The sequence below is a fragment of the Acomys russatus genome, chromosome 13 (assembly GCF_903995435.1).
Source record: "Acomys russatus chromosome 13, mAcoRus1.1, whole genome shotgun sequence".
Lineage (NCBI taxonomy): Eukaryota > Metazoa > Chordata > Mammalia > Rodentia > Muridae > Acomys > Acomys russatus.
Genome location: NC_067149.1, coordinates 1,350,542 through 1,362,963, shown reverse-complemented (window position 1 = coordinate 1,362,963; position 12,422 = coordinate 1,350,542). Strand labels below are relative to the sequence as shown.

The window sequence follows — 12,422 nt, the reverse complement described above, 5'->3', positions numbered from 1 at the left end:
CCTTCCCCAAGCATCCCCAGCTTTCTTCCACGGGCCACCTGTCTTCTTCTGCTGGGAGGAATTCACTAAAACAGACAAAACAAAAGCCACCAAGCATTTTATGCATTCTTGGCACCTCTGCAGATCTTATCAGAGACAGGGGAAGGAATTTATCCAAGGTCTCTCAGCCTGTGAGACCCAACACTAGTGACACCCTCACTGGCCTAGCATCCCTCACTGTAGTTGCTGCTGTTTTGTTTGGGGAGGAGTGATTCGTCATTTGAGACAGTGCCTCGCTATGTAGCTCAGGCTGGCCCTGAACTCGTGACTCAGCCTCCAGAGGGCTGGGATCGCGTACAGAAAACCTGGCTAGTTGGCGTTTAATAAACCAAAGCCCATTTGCCACCCTCTGTCCTGTGCTCCCTGCCCGGTCCTTCCCCAGGTTCCTCTGGGTGCCGACTGTAGCAACTCTGAGGCCCAGTCTCCGGGACTCTCGGATGCCACTCAGGTGCTTTGTGATGTTTCTCTTAACTCATCTCATTTTCTCCTCTCTCCTGTGACAGCAGCGAAGGGCAAAGGCCCCCAGCCCAACCCAGCATCCTTTCCTTGAGAAGCTGCTGCCTACTGTATCCTCTGGCTCCGAAAGTGCCCATTGCCTCTCCACTCTCCTGTGACTCTAATCTAGCCCTGGCTGGCACGGCAGCTATCTGTTTGATTTGTTTGTTTGTTTGGTTTTTTTTTGTTTTTTTTCGAAACAGAGTTTCTGTGTGTTAGCCTTGACTGTCCCAGACTCACTTTGTAGACCAGGCTGGCCTTGAATTCAGTGATCTGCCTGCCTCTGCCTCCTGAGTGCCACATTTTTAAAAAAAGATTTATTTATTTATTATGTCTAGAGTATTCCACCCCCATGTGTGCCTGCAGGCCAGAAGAGGGCACCAGATCTTATTATAGATGGTTGTGAGCCACCATGCAGTTGCTGGGAACGGAGCTCAGGACCTTTGGAAGAACAGATAATGCTCTTAACCTCTGAGCCCTCTCTCCAGGCCCCTCTACCCAAAATTCTGGCTGGGAAAGGAGGTTCAAAAGTTCAAAGCCTGCCTGCTTAACTTAGCAAGACCATGTCTAAAAATAAAAATTGTTTTTAAGGTGGGGAGTGAGGTTGGCTGGGAATGTGGGTCAGTAACAGAGTGTCTGTCTGGCATCTCCTATACACAAGGGCCTGGATTTAACTCAGAGTACCGTATCCCTCACCCCCAACCTCAAGTCATAGTATGAAAGATATTCCAATTAGTCGCAGATGAATGCCCATTCCAGTAACTTTTTGAGACAATGTCTTGCTATATGCCCTTGGTGGTCTGGAATTCGCCATGCAGACCAAGTTGGCCATGATTTATATCAATCCTACCACCCAAATCCTGGGGTTACAGTCATGTGCCATCACACCGAACTCAACAATTATTCTGTGTGTGTGTGTATGTGTGTGTGTGTGAATTGTAGCATGTGTGTCGGTGATCCTGTGGTTATGGGTGCCACATACACAAAGAAGCCAGAGACCAACTTAAAATACTGGTCCCTGGGTGCCAGTCAGCTTGTTGTTGAGAAAGGCTCCACTGGCCTAGAACTAGGCACACGCGTTAGGTTGGCTGTTCAGTGACTGCTAGGGATCTGCCTGACTACTGTATTTTGGCATTACAAATGCATGCCTCCATGCCTAACTTTGTTTGCACGTGGGCTCTGGTGGTCAACCTCAGGTCTATATGCTTTGCTATAGCAAGCACTGACTGAACTGTCTCTCCAGCACCAATTATTCTTATTTTTTTTAATTACAGCATACACTAGGGTCATGGTCCAAGTCCAGGACAGGGTGGGCATAGGTTTTCCCCCAGTCTTTCACTGGTCTCCAGAGCCGTCATGCAATGACTCTAGGTCGTTGCTCCCCCAGCTGAGGTCCTTACGCGGGCAGCTTTGGGGTTGTTCTGCCACTAATGACTTGTAAACCGTGAAAGGGCTGTCCTAGTTTGCTTTCCTTCACCAGGTTAGACACCATGACCAAAAGCAACTTGGGAACTACATTAGCTTATTTAGCTGACACTTGCAGGTAACAGCCCTTCCCTGAGGGAAGTCAGGCTAGGAGCTGAAGAGAGCAGAGCAGGAAGCATGGAGGGAGACAACTTACTGGCTCTGTCTCCCAGGCCTTCCCGGAGGAGCTACAAACTGGGATGAAATTGCTACCTGCTATTGCCATTTTTCTGTTTCACCCAGCGCTGACAGAAATGGTGTTGTGTGACAAAACTTTTCCTGGGGAGATGCCACACACATCTATCTACTCACCCCAGATAGGGAGTACGTGGCAGACAAAAGTACAGATCTCAACAAAGTCCTACTTGGTGAACCCTGAGTTTTGCTGGGGTTACTTTTTCGAGTATAGGTGAGGGGATTCTACAGGAGGAGTTGACCCAAAGACAGCTGCGTCACCAAAGCCCATTACACCACACTACCTCTTCCTTTCTTTTTTTATTCCCCTGCCGTGTGTGTGTGTGTGTGTGTGTGTGTGTGTGTGTGTGTGTGTGGTGTGTCTGTGCGGGGGGGTCTGTGTGAGTGTATGTGTATGTGTGTGGAGGTCTGTGTGTGTGTACATGCGCGTGTGCGTGTGTGCATGCATGCGTGTGTGTCTGTATGTCTGCATGTGTGTGTCTCTGTGGGGGGGTCTGTGTGAGTGTGTGTGTATGTGTGTGGGGGTCTGTGTGTGTGTGCGCGTGTGTGCGTGCATGCGTGTGGGGGGGTCTGTGTGTGTATGTGGGGGGTCTGTGTGTGTGTTTGTGTGTGTGTGTGTGTGTGTGTGTGTGTGTGTGTAGGCTAGAGGACATCCACTTCATTGGCCTGGAACTTACCAATTAGACTAGACTGTCTTGCCAAGGAGCCCCAAGGAGCCTCTAAATCTACAACTTACCAGTTCTGGGACTACAGGTATGCACCCCAGGCTCTAGGACAGATATGTCCAAGAGCTATGTCTGCAAGACACCAGCCCTGCCATCAGTTACCACAATAACTGTCTCGAAGTCACTGACCAAGCCACCCTGGGTATGGAGTCCCTCAGGTATAAGAGGGAGATAACACTCCAACGAGGCTGTGGGGGAGGGGAGAGGGAGGAGGCCACAGGATAAAAATAGTGTGTAAAGTGTGGTTCATATTTATTATTCTTTGTCTTAAAGCCCCACCTTTCTTTGGTCCCTGCAAAGTGAATAGCTGTTGGTGGCTAGTAACGAACTTTCGCTTCCTTGTCAAAAAAGTTATTTGTGCTAGAAACCAGACTTTTATTTATAAATAAGAACAGAGGACAGGGGAACATGAGATAGCCCAGCAATGAAAAGACCTTGCTGCCCTCCAAAGGGCCTGGGTTCAGTTCCTAGCACCCACATACAACAGCTCACAACCTCCTGTAACTGTAGTTCTGGGGAATCTGATGCTTTCTTCTGTCCTCTGTAGACACCAGCGTGTACAAGGTGCACTTACATACACTCAGGCACACACTCATACACAGAAAATAAAAGTAAATAATTTCTCTTTGTTTTTTTTTTTTTCAAGACAGGGTTTCTCTGTGTAGCCTCGGCTGTCCTGAATTCACTTTGTAGACCAGGCTGGCCTCGAACTCAGAGTGATCCACCAGCGTGCGCCACCACGCCTGGTGTAAATACTTTTTTTGGGGGTGGTAGCACTAAGGTTTATCGGGGTGTCCTAGTACAGACGCTGGGGCTTGTCCATGGTGCTCTTAATGTATAAAGCCCAGACGTTTTGCCAGTTCTTCTTGAGCAAGGACACCAAGAAATTGACAGTCAGGTGGATGTTGTAGACCAGCTCATCATCAGTCATCTTCACGTGGCCAACAGCAACAGCCAGACACAGCGCCTTCTTCATCTGGAACTTGATGGTGGATTTCACCTCATCAACTTTGGTCACCATGTTTTCATTGTGTGTCAGCAGGGAAAGGGAACTTACCAGCCTTGTTCAGGCCTGGGCCCAGGATACGTGGGATCTGCTTGATCAGAGACTCTGAGGCCAAGAAGGCATCATACTTCTTGGCCAGCTTCTTGACCAACTTGTTCTTGTTCAGTTTCTTGAGCGCCTCTGATGTCCATGTGGGGGATGTCCACGGCCTTGGCCTCATCGCAGTGCTGCTGGTCCCCCAGGATGCACACCGAGAACTTGGGGCGGGGAGTGGACTTGAGCCTGACGGTGCCCGAGAAGCGTTGTCCTTCTGAGGGTCATAGTTTTTCAGGCTGATCTGCAGCTCCACCGTCTCCAGAAACTTGCAGCGTTTGTGCTGGTTCCCGTGCAGGACTTCCTGCACCGCCTCGTACAGGGTGTCACGGGAGACTTTGCTGCTCATGGCTGCTCGAGCGGCGAGAACCGGAAAAAAAAAGAGTAAATAATTTCTTAAAGAAAAATTATTAGTGTATAAACTGGATATGTTGGCTCATGCTTGTAATCTAGTACTTGAGAAGCTGAGACAGGAGGATTGCTGTGAGTTTGATGCTAGTCTGTGCTACACTGTAGAACCTATAAAGAAATGAGTTTCAAATTCACAGGCTGTGTGGATGGTAACTCCTGAGCTTGCTCCAATTTCCTTCCCAGGATGTTTTGCTGTTGCTGCCATGTCTGTGTTTTGTTTTGTTTTTTCAAGGCAGGGTTTCTCTGTGTAGCCTTGGCTGTCCTGGACTCACTTTGTAGACCAGGCTGGCCTCGAACTCACAGCGATTCACCTACCTCTGCCTCCAGAGTGCTGGGATTAAAGGCATGCGCCACCATGCCCAGCTGGTGCTGCCATCTTTATCCTTACCCTTAAAGGGATGGGCTGTGTTAACAATCAGAAACATGAGCTTGTTTCAATTTCCTTCCCAGCATTCTTCGCTGGTAATGCCTCTCTATCCTTAGAGAGTGGTGAGTGTTACATCAAGTCTTTCCTCTGTTTAAGGGAGAGCAATCTGCCAATGGGTCCTTGGCCCCTGAAGCCCCCAGCTGTGTCTGTATGCTTGCTTCTGCGCATGCAGCTTGCAGCTGTTTTCTCTCTTGTTTGATCATCAACCCTGTGTCCCATCCAAGTTCTTAGTTGCTAGCCAAAGCTCTTGATTCCTGTTTCCTAGCCTCCTATTGCTGCCTCATCCAGGAAATAACAGTGCCAAGTGAACAGTGTGTTGGAAAGAGTTTCTCAATTAGCTTTGGTGCAGGCCAGCATCACCTCTCAAAGCATCTGGCTCATAAATTAAATTGTCTTTAAGTTGAACTCAATTCAACATGTCACCCAAAGGCCTCACCAGGCTCACATTAGCTCCCGAATTGATTCCCATCAGCTGAGGCCAGCCTCAGATGCCTTCCTCCATCTGGTTCCTTAAGGCAACAGCTAGCAGAGCCAGGCCAGACTCAATAATTCTGCTGGCAGATGCAGCTTCTGGCAACAGTGACACTTAATGAGAATGAGACTTGGGAAAGAGTCCCATTGTGCCCTGTTACCTGGTTCTCTTATCAGGTGTCCTCGTCTAGCCTTGTGTCCTTGTCCTCCTCGCCTGCTCTCAATTTTCCCTACCTCCTCTCTGGTTCAGTGCTCTGCTCACAGTTTGCCTTACAGGCATCACACCATTCTGGTCTCTGCACATTTGCCATGCTATCCCTCCAATCTTAATTATTTTTTAGTTCTGTGTATGTGTGTGTACACAAGTGTGCGTGTGTCGGCTGATTTCCACACACATTTGGGTCGTCACTGAGATAGGGTTTCGTAACTGATACAGCTAGTCTCACTGCCCAGCTTGCTCCGAGGATCCAGTGTCCAGCTTCTGAGTCACTGGCGGGCTGGGCTGCCAACTCCACCCAGCATTTATGCAGATGCTGAGGGTCTGAGGTCCTCCGGCTTATATGGCAAGTGGTATATCTAGTGAGCCATCTCCCCAGCCCTGCACCCCGTAATTATTTACTTTCCTTTTCCAACCCCTGCCCCCAAGTCATTGTCAGATGTCACTTCTTAATCAGGATAGCCTCTGACCACGCCTTAGGTGCAGCTCCCTGGAGCGGCATCCCAGGTTTCTCCCCAGAGAGAGAAGGTGTTCGATGCTCCTGCCTGGAAAGCGAGGATCAGGCCTCCAGCACGGCCCTGCCCCTACCAATGAAAGCTGCTGAGTGTAGTAATCGATGTCTGCCTTCGATCCCTCTCTGCAACTTAGATTCCACTGTCTTCCTGTCCAAAGCCGCACTGTCAGACTCCTCAAAGAGTAGAGTTCTGACTTCTGCTGAGTTGGGACAAAGCAGGCAGCCAAGGGAAGCCACACTTGCCTCTCCCCAGTCTTCTCCATTTTAACTCTCCATCAGCTGCTTGCCACGTGCCATGGTCCTTGGGGCTCCCTCTTCTCCCCCCCAGCCCCCCGTTCGTGTACTTGGGCATGTGAGCAGAGATCTAAGAAGAAACTCCAGTATTTATCCTTGGAGTTGCTGGAGCTTACTCTTTCTTCTCTCTTCTCTCTTCTCCTCTCTCCTCTCTCCTCTCTCTCTCCTCTCTCCCTCTCTCCCTCTCTCTCTCTGGCCTGGAATTCACCAAGCAGGCTAGGCTGGCTGCCCAGGAAGCTGCAGGGGGCCTTCTGTCTCTGGCTGGCTTCCTAGAGCTGAGATTACCAGCACGCGTGGCACCACACCTGGCTCTTTTCTGTGCATCTGGGGATTGAACACAGGTCTTCAGACTTTACTGACTGAGCCATCTCTGTAGCAGCCTCTCTTCCACCTTTGAAGAGCCCATGGCCTAGGGTTTGGTGCGTATTGTTTACTCACTCAGGTATTTCTCACATGCTTGCTTTACGGGTTCCAAAATGCTACTGCTACTGTCTTCTCATAGAATCTTTTCTCGCAAAGCATCGCTTTAAGCCATATTAGTGGGTGAGTGAGAGGAGGTTTGTAGACAGGGTTGCCATCCCATGTGTGCTGCCTCGGCTTACTCTCATGTGCCCAAGGCCATGCCAAGAGTTAGGCCTGTCTTCTGCCCGAGGTCACTCCAAGAGTTAGGTCTATGTGGCATGACAAGTCAGTAGGGTCTGATGAAAGCTCAGCCTCATACAAACGTGTTCTTGCAGCAAGAAATATTTAGTGACAAAGATCAGGACAAGTGGACAGCCTAAAACTTGAGCTCCGGACAACCAGAGTAGGCTAACTTTTATACCCTAACCATCTGCATCCTGGATCCTTTTGCTGTTCATATGTGGCCTTGATCCCACCATTTTGGAAGCTAAGGGTGAGATGATTTTAAGCCTTTTCATCTTCTCTTTGCCACCATAACCAGGCCCTGCAGGTTTCCACTTATGTCTCCCCCTTAGACTCTCATGTGTGGCGTTTGCCTCAACCCATCATATTCAAGGTTCTGAAGAATGGTAAACATGTAAAGGCATTTACTCCAAATCCCTAAACTGCTCCCCCAGCTTCCAGTAGGCTTAGACCCTAGACAGCTTCACCTATAGTCTTTTAGAAAAGTAAGAAAAGACACTGCAGGCTGGAGAGATGGCTCAGCAGGTAAGAGCACTGACTGCTCTTCCAGAGGTCCTGAGTTCAATTCTTGGCAACAACATGGTGGCTTGCTAGATTCAGGTCATCAGAGTCTAGACAGAGTCCAGGGTCGATGCAAAAGCAAAGGAATTTTATTGAGCCAACGCGCCGGGTCCACCAATATCTGAGGAGATGAAAGACCCCATCCTACAAAACCTCAGGGTTTAAATATCTTTTACAGAAACAGAACTTAGTGACAATGGTTAGTTAAAGAGTGCTAGGCTAACAATAGGGGGTCTAAGGTGGTAAATTCTAAGTAGGGTGAGATAAGGGCAGTAAATTCTGGGGGCAGGGTCGAGATGGAGACTAATGGAGATTTTTTAACCTGCTCATCTCAGTTTGCTGTTACTTTGTTTGCTATCGTTATCGGCCTGCAATTCTTAACTTGCTCGGCTGACAACACTATTGTCGTGGTGGCTGAGTCCAGGCCACCTGGAATCTTATATTTCCTTAGCTAATAAAACACCATTTCCTTAGATAATAATAAAACACTATTTCCTTAGCTGATAATGTCACTGCTGAGTTCTGGCCATCTAGAATCTTACAGGCTCACAACCAGCTATAATGTGATCTGATGTCCTCTTGTAGCATGCAGGTGTACATGCAGATAGAAGCACTCATATACATAAAATAAATGTACAGATAAATATACAATAAATATACAAAGCTGGGCAGTGGTGGCACACGCCTTTAATCCCAGCACTCAGGAGGCAGAAGCAGGCAGATCACTGTAAGTTCAAGGACAGCCTGATCTACAAAGCAAATCCAGGACAGGCAAGGCTGCACACAGAGAAACCCTGTCTTGAAAAACCAAAATAAATAAATAAATAAATAAATATACAATATATAATTCATATACATAAAATAAATACACAGATAGAGCACTCGTATCCATTAAAAAGGGGGGGGGGTCACATTCCAGAGCATTATAGAGCCAGGACTTTAGGCTGGGAGTATGTTGACATTAAAGAAAAGACCCTGCTTAAAATTCCTACAACACACAAAACTCCAAAGTCAATAAAGAGACAGTATGAGCTGTGTTCAGTGCTCGTGTGGCCCAGCAGCACGCATGGTGGCCTTGAGTCCAAAGCTACTGCAGGTCACATCTAGCCTTTCTACCTTTCTTTCTCTTAGTTAGGAGAGGCCTCCCTGAAATGAGTCCCAACCGCAGTGGAAGCAAGAATGAATGTGCTTTCTCAAGTGCATCCTTGTTTTTTGTTTGTTTGTTTTTTAAACGAATGGAATTTTGTAATGAGCAGTTCTAGATTTGCAGAAAAACTGAGCAGAAAATACCAGACAGTCCTACCACCACCTTCGGACTAGTAGGGTACCCAAATTCTCGCTAGCAAGCCACGACTGATATGTTGTGATTAAAAGTCTGTAATTTGCACTCGGGTTTTGTCACGGTGGTGTTCTTTCTACAGGTCAGAGCAAGCATACAATGCCACGTGTCCACTGTACAGTGCCACACAGAACAGTTTCATCACCCTAAGAACCCTTTGCCTCCCTCACTTATGCCTCCCTTCCCTTGTCCCTCCCCTGCCCCTGCCCATACCCTCCCCGCCCCCAACCCTGACTGCATCAGTGTCCTCTTCCCGAGGTGGAAGAGAAGGACAAATAGTTAATCATTATTATCAATTTGACTGGATTTAGAACCAGTCAGGAGACACATCTCAGGGTGTGGACAGCACCATGCCATGGGCTAGTGAGAGAAAGAGCTTCGGGTAGAAAGAGCATACTGGAGAAGTGCTTTAACACCGAAGGGAGTGCGCGAACCGCGGGGAAGTGCTTGCTTTAACACCAGAGAGGAGTCTTCTGAGTTAATACCTCTCCAACAAACTAACCCATGCCACAAATGGCCTGAATATCTGAGGTTTACAAAGTTCTTTGAAAAAACAGATAAGGAAACTGAAACTCACAGCTACAAAGAAGAGCCTCACCAGAGATAGCGTTACCTAGCAACTGACCGTCCCATGGGGAGAACAAAAGAAGTTAAGCCATGGGTGGTCTTGGCGCCCTTTTCTGCTTGAGGGACATTGGAAGGATAAAAGGTCCTCAGATAAAATGCCCCGGGGTCGCTCTAGAGCTGAAACATTAAAGATACCTCTTGTATTTACAGCGGTTTTGGGTTTCTGGTTCTTTTTGGGATCTATCTGGGCACAGCATTAGGAGTCCACACTGAATGAAAATGAGGGGATGAAAATGAGATAACCAGCCGCATTGCTCTCTGCTTCCTGACTGGACACAACACGATCATCTGTCTCATGATGCTGTGCCTTGCCCACCATGCTGGACTGGATCTCCTCGAATTATCAAACAAACCCTTCCTTTCTTTTCTTTCTTTCTTTCTTTTTTTTGAGGGGTGGGGTGGGGTAAGGTGGGGTGTTGAGACAGGATTTCTCTGTGTAGCCTTGGCTCTTCTTGACTCACTTTGTAGACCAGGCTGGCCTTGAACTCACAGAGATCCACCTGCCTCTGCCTCCTGAGTGCTGGGATTAAAGGTGTGTGCCACCATGCTCACTCCGCCTATGTTTTTTGTTTTGTTTTTGCTTTTTTGTTTTTGCACCCCTCCTTTCTTAAGTTGCTTTTTGTCATAGCAATGAGAGAAGTAACTGGTACAAGTGAGAAGGGTATGCGGGGCAGGGGTGGGGGGATGTGAGTGTGGGGGAGGGGGCATGGGAGGGCAGGGGTAGGGGGTATGGGTGCGGGGAGGGGGGCAGGGGGGACAGGGAGGGCAGGGGGCAGTGGGGGAGGGGGAGAGGGCAGGGGAGGGCAGGGGGGCAAGGAGGGCAGGGGGGTGGAGGGAGAGCGGTTGGTTTCCTGCTGGCCTGCTATTCTTCTCTAATTCCCCACAGGAAGGAGTCCAACCAAAAAGTCAGTTAAAGTGAAGCCCACTCACTACCTTCTTCCTCCCCACCCTTCTCCTGCTGCCTCATCCACTCCTAAGAAAGGACGTCCCGTGAAAACAGAAGTCCTTTACTCCGTGGCGACTCACCAGAGCACATTTATAAATACATACTTGACTATTTTACTAGAGTGTTGGTAGATGGTGCGTTCACTGTGCCCGTGAATGACATCTGCTAAAAATAAAGCCAGTGAAGATTGTTTGGCCTGGTTCAATTCCAAGAAAGAGTTTCCACTAACAGACTACGGCTCTGTTCCTTTCAAAAACTGACGCTGGTTGTCCCTGTGTGGACCACAAGGATGTAACCCTGAGGGCAGGACCACAGGCAAAATGACAGAGTCCGAGGGCGAGCAGTCCTCCTCCCACACTGACACTGTGGTGAATGTCAGCACGTGGCCAAAGGGCAGCATCTGAAGACCGCTCAACCCCTCTATGCCCATCAGCACAGGAGTGTTCTGCTATCGCTATTAACAGAAGGGTGCTAGCCTTGGAACTGGCCAGGGTCTTGAGGACCTCTGTCATTAGACTGGAAGACTGAACAGTCTGTGATGCCTGCAGTTCAATGGTGTCTATGCTAAAATACGGATAAAACCTCTGCAAGCGAGGAAGGGTTTATTATCATCTCATGGGGTTATAGTCCACATTTAGTGGGGACAGTTGGCCAGACGCTCTGCTCTTGCTGGCCTCAACTCATCATGCACTTAGGATGGCCTTGAATTTCTGAGCTTTGGCCTTTGCCTCCTGAGGGCTGAGATTCCAGCCACGCGCCGTTATGATCGGCTCTTACGGCCCAGGGGTTTGAGTGCAGGGTTTTTCCATGCATGCCAGGTAAGCGCTGTACAAACTGACTCAACTCCCAGCCCCTTATTTACTTTTCAACAAGGAACCGTAGTTTTACTCTGCCCCGGGCTCGGTGGATTTCTCTATGCAGCCATACTGATCCAGGCATGAGGAAAGCCGGGATGGTAGAACACTTGGTAGCAACTAGAACATGCCAACTGGACCTCTATCCCGCATGTGTGTGGCTTGACATTAGAGTCCAAAAAGGGGCCCATATTAACTGGACAAGGCTTTGGAGAAGTGACTCCTGGGCTTCGTGAACAAAGTTCAGAGGGCTGATCTGAGCCATGCCGGTAAGATACTTAGATGGCTTCTACCTCCACTTATGTCTCCATTTCTTAGTCTAGATTTTTAAGAGAAAAACCTGACATGCTTTCTACGTGGCAGGAACAACACACAGCATCCTTTCTATATATTAAGAGCAGAGCTAAAGTTGGATCGATTCTACACATCCTAACATATAATCCTTCCTTTGTAGACAGTGGGACTGTTTTCATTCCTCTGCATAAGATTTCACTCCCCTTGAGAGATAATCCAAACCGATGAGCTGGCCCTGTGGGGAGAAGCACTCACTGCTTAAACGTGAGCCCCTGAGTTTGCTCCACACGACCCACACGGTGAAGCAAAGAACTGACCCTGCAGATCATCCTCTGACCTCCACAGGTAGGCTGTGGCACACATGTGCCTCCCCACCAATAAATAAATGTAATAAGAAAAAAAAAAAAAAAAAGATATAGTCCTTAGACCTAGCCTAGCTAATGCAGAACGTATGTGTTCTGTTTCCTCAGCTCCTGTGTCAGGGCTATCGCGAATGGTTAGCCATGTCATTCCTAGTAGACTCCAGATATACCCTCCTAAGCATTCTGGGAAGTGACTAAGTTCACAGCAGGTCAAGACCCTGGATACAGACATATAACCATGGTAATACCAGTCGTTTGTCTGGTCCAACTAAAATGTGGGATATTGTATTAAAAAAGAAAGAAAGAACAAAAGAAAGAAAGAAAGAAAGAATTTGTCTGGGTTTTGTCTTAGATTCCTGGGCAGAGCGTCTAAACCCTTGGAATTTCTTAATGGAAGGAGTGTCTTTGGTGTTCATGGCAGGCCCTGGATCACCCTGAGTTTA

The 12,422-nt window shown here is 48.3% G+C and overlaps 1 pseudogene; it reads right to left on the bottom strand.

Annotated features, from left to right (window-relative positions):
- Positions 1-3,691: 3,691 nt before the first annotated feature.
- Positions 3,692-4,395, bottom strand: LOC127196794 (60S ribosomal protein L10a-like; annotated as a pseudogene).
- Between the last annotated feature and the right edge of the window lie 8,027 nt (positions 4,396-12,422).